This window comes from Gossypium arboreum, unplaced genomic scaffold, assembly GCF_025698485.1.
Source record: "Gossypium arboreum isolate Shixiya-1 unplaced genomic scaffold, ASM2569848v2 Contig00722, whole genome shotgun sequence".
Classification (NCBI taxonomy): domain Eukaryota; kingdom Viridiplantae; phylum Streptophyta; class Magnoliopsida; order Malvales; family Malvaceae; genus Gossypium; species Gossypium arboreum.
In genome coordinates this window covers 1,539-6,152 of record NW_026440836.1, presented here as the reverse complement: position 1 = coordinate 6,152, position 4,614 = coordinate 1,539, and the positions used below count along the sequence as shown (strand labels likewise).

General features: G+C 33.1%; 1 pseudogene; it reads left to right on the top strand.

The window, feature by feature from the left end:
- The first annotated feature begins 556 nt into the window (after positions 1–556).
- On the top strand, positions 557–1,784 carry LOC128289225 (polygalacturonase-like; annotated as a pseudogene).
- The last annotated feature ends 2,830 nt before the right edge of the window (positions 1,785–4,614 follow it).

Sequence of the window (4,614 nt, the reverse complement as noted above, 5' to 3'; positions counted from 1 at the left end):
AGCGTACATAACCATTGGAATTCAATATTCAACCGGGACTTAACCCATTTTTCATCATTTCAAGCATGTATTCAATTTTTCTTTATAGCAATCAAATAATTCACATCAAAAGATAATAACATTTCATACAATCAAAACATTCAATTAAACATATTTACATGCTCAATTAGGTTACACGAACTTACCTCGACACTTGTTCGCGTTAGAAAATTAATAATCCGTAACCTTTTCTTTTCCTCGATATAACCTCAAATTAGTGTAGTCCGAATCTATATAAATGAATTTAACCATCCATTGCACCCATTTTATATTTGAATGGACTCAATTTACGTCCTAGGAAAAATTACCATTTTGCCCGTAACTTTTCCATAAATTTTGATTTTGTCCTTAAGCTCAAAAATTAAAACTTGTGCAATTTACTCCCTATTCCAAGCCTAACCAAAATTTGATTACAAATTTTGTAGCATTTGTATTCATAAAATAAACCTTATTTTTAGATGGGATTTGTGGTCCCAAAACCACTGTTCCGATTTTACTAAAAAATGGGCTGTTACAGACATATTTATTAACAAAAGTAACCTTAGAAGGTCCTTGCAAGGCTCCTATTGAGATTCAAGTTCAAGGCACCGTACAAGCTCTAGCTGATCCTAAAGCTTTCAAGGACCCTGAATGGGTTAGATTCAGTTGAATTGAAAATTTCAAAATGCCTGAAGGATGAATTTTTGATGGTCAGGGAACCACTACTTATGAGAGGAAAGGTTGTGCCCAACATGACTTTTGTGCCACACTTCCCATTGTAAGCTTTCTTCCCTCTTGCCAAAATTTATTTATTTTTTCTTATTATTTATAAAATATTTTTCTTATTATTTATAAAAATATAATTATAACTAACATCTTTTTTTGTGTGTTACTTTGTTAACTCCAAAATTAAACAAAATATAAGGTTTGACTTTTTGACCAATACATTCATACAAGATATAACTACCAAAGATAGTAAAAAATAACACGTTAACGTTTTGGGATGCAAAAACATTACCATCAAACGCTTCAAGGTAGACACACCGATGGATAGCCTAAACACAGATGGGATTCATATGGACTGATCAGACGGGGTCAATATTATTAGCTCTAACATTAAAACTGGTGATGATTGTATTTTTATCAGAGATGGCACTAAAAATGTGGACATAAAAGAAGTAACTTGTGGACCAGGACATGGTATAAGTATTGGTAGTCTTGGAAAGTTCCAAAATGAAAAGCCAGTTGAGGGAATTAAAGTCTCAAATTGCACCATCACTAATATTTCGAATGGCATTAGAATAAAACTTGGCCAGCGAATATCCTGGGACAACATCAGAAATACATTTTGAAGATATTACTATGAATAATGTCACTTTCCCTATCCTAATTGATCAAAAAATATTGCGCATGGAATAAATGCAAGTTAAATGTATGTATATTCTTATCAAAATCTAATAGAGTGAAAATATTTAATCGATGATTGAATCATTATTGTGTTGATGCAAGAAGAATCAAAAGTTTAACTGAGCAACATTAGCTTCAAGAACATCCATGGCACATCTGTACTTCTAGAAGCTATCAAGATTATTTGTAGTGGTACTTTGACATGTCAAAATATGGAACTTATGGACATTGATATTAAGCACACTAGAGCTGAACCCGCAACACCCCAATGTTTGAATGTCAAGCCTATAACTAGTGGTAAATTAAACTTAACTCCATGTTCTAGCCTTGTCCCAAAAACCTTTGGCGCCACCACTTAAAGGATACCAACAAATTTAATGCAATTGTAACTGATATATTTATTCATATTATATAAAAACAGTTTGGTGTCCACAAAACCAACTGAAAATAAGACAAAGACAAGTGCACCTATCAATAAATAGTATAGCTACAATGAACAAAGATATCATTCCCACGAGAACTAAAAGTACTAGTAAGTACCGTATTTCTATTATTTAACTAACAAATTGAAGTGGATGAATTAAACTAAAATCAACTAAATTAATTAACTAAGAACTCAGAAAAGATCAAATCAGGTAAATAATCGAATAATAACCAAGAAGCAAAACAATACCTAGGAAAGAATCCACCTAGACTACATCTGTCATTATCAATCTCTATTAAACAATTTATTCACTTAATATCTTAATTTGTAGAAATCCCCTAAATTATGTTAATATCTCTCTTCAAGACTAAAAGCAACTGACTCTAGGTTGATTAATTGAAATTCATTTCTAATTAAAACCCTTATTATACATTCACTCGATCTATGAATTCCTCAATTAGATTTGACTCTAATCTGGTCGACTTATGTCATCCTATTTCTAGGATTGCATGCAACTCTACTCAATTATGCTAGATTTACTCTTAGACAGGGTCTATTCCTCCTCTGAATTAATCACATAAAACAAGAATTAATAATTTGAAAATATTAAATCAAGAATTAAGGACATATAACTGAGAACAAGATTCAAGTATTTATTGCGTAAAACATAAATCAAAAGACAAAATTCATCATAGGGTTCATATCCTTTAGGTATTTAGAAAATTAGTTCATAATAGCAAAGAAAAACATCCAAAAGACAATATAATCGCAAAAAATAGAAGAACTCATAATAAACTTCAAAGAAATCAAAAGAAGATCTTCAATCTTAGTGGCAATAAGCTACAGAGTTGGCTTCAATGGTATTTTTTGAGTTGTTTTGTTCAATATTCTTCTATGGCCTCCTTTCCTCTTCTTATATTTGGTATTTATAGGTCTTACAATGCCCGAAAAACCTAAAAATTGTGTTTTCTTACGTACTTAGAGTGCGAATCATGAAATCCACATGGTCTGGCACATGGACATGTGGTAGCCCGTATGCCTCACATGGCTGTATGACCAGCTTATGTGGCTCATGTAATTTGTTCCTGTTGTCTGATTTTCACTCCATTATCACTTGTTTTTCTCCGAAATTCTCTTCTAAGTATAGAAACATGAATTTAAAGTATTAGAAGCATAAAATTCAACATTTTTGCATTGATTAATCATCCCAAAATGCATAACGAACATGATTAAAATATGTTACTTTTGACACTTATTAGATATCATATAACAACCTGATTTAAACCCTATTCAGAACGATGGTTCAGGGACCACAAATCCGAGTCAAAAAATATTTAAAAATTATTTTCTGTGTTTATTATGTGTGAATTAATATCCGTAAAATTTTCGTGTTTTAATTTTATCGTTTGAGTGCTGATTTTATAAAAGTGCTTAATCGCGTAAAATGAAAATTTGACGGTTTAATATGTAAGGGCCGAATTGTGAATGTCTTTGTAAATTGATGTGTTTAAGATGTAATTTTCCCATGATAACATTTAATGGACGGTAGTGACCTTATAATATAATGGTTTTATATTTTATTATTAAGGTTAAACTTGTAAAATGCTAAATTATATATGTTATAATAAAGCATAAATTAAGAGGCCATGCTAATATGTTCATACTTTTGACCAAAATAACAAAAGAAAGAAAGAAAATAAAGCTTAGGGCATTCAGTATTGTTGAAGCTTGATTGTAACGCCCAAAAATATTAGGTCTTAATTATTGTGTGTTGTGCTGCTTAAGTAAGTGTCTATTCCAATGGTTGAGTGACCTGAGGGGTGCTGGAGAAGTCTTGAGTTCGATCTTGGGCTTGTACAATATTTTGGTTTTATCTTGAATAAACCCTGTTTGCTGGTGGTGAGAGTCTTAAATAAATCTAAGAAGAATGTGTCGTAAAAAGCCTGTTAGTATGGTGGTAGGTGGCGTGTTGGGATAAATGGGGGTCCTGAGTTCGAGCCTTGTGGCACACATGGATGTTCTTTTTTTCTGCTATGCCATGGTAGTGTCCTAGGTTGACCGAAATTGAAGTGTTTGAATGAGTTTGAATGGGTGGTTGAGAAGAGAGAAACTAGGAGATATTGTAGGGATGTGGATAGTGATCAGATGGAGTGATGTGTGGAGAGATTTTAGAAGAATTGTGGGGAGTTGGGGAGTGTGAGGGAGGTGCGCCAAATGGAGGGTTTTGGCTTTCAGGAAATTCGGCTGAGGGTTTGCTCAAGAGCTGTTGTTTTCATTGTTTTTTTTCTTTTGGCCGATTAGTGTTGGGGAAGGGTTTTCTTTCGGGTTTTGCTTTGTGCTTATTCAAATTTTACCAATTACTTCTTTCACTTTTTACACTTTTTGGGTTTTAACAATTTTCTCTCGGGTTTCATCTTTGGCCGACTTCTTCATCTTCCTCTCCCTCTTCTTCTTCTAGTTGTTTGTGACCGAATAACTTGCCTCTCTTTTCTTTCTGCACCTCTTTCTTTTGTGTCTGGGACTTTGGGTATGGTATCTGAAAACATTACGAGTGAGGTTACTGTGTTAAGTTTATTAGGGCAGTCAGTGCGAGTGAACTAATTGTTTAAAGATGTACCCTTAGAGGTTTAAGGAAAAATCTTTTTATCTGACTTGATGGAACTTCCTTTTGGGGAATTCCATGTAATATTGGGCATGGACTTGCTGGTTAAGCATCAGACAAATTTGGACTGTGCTACAAAGCGGATGATTCTGAAAACTGAAGA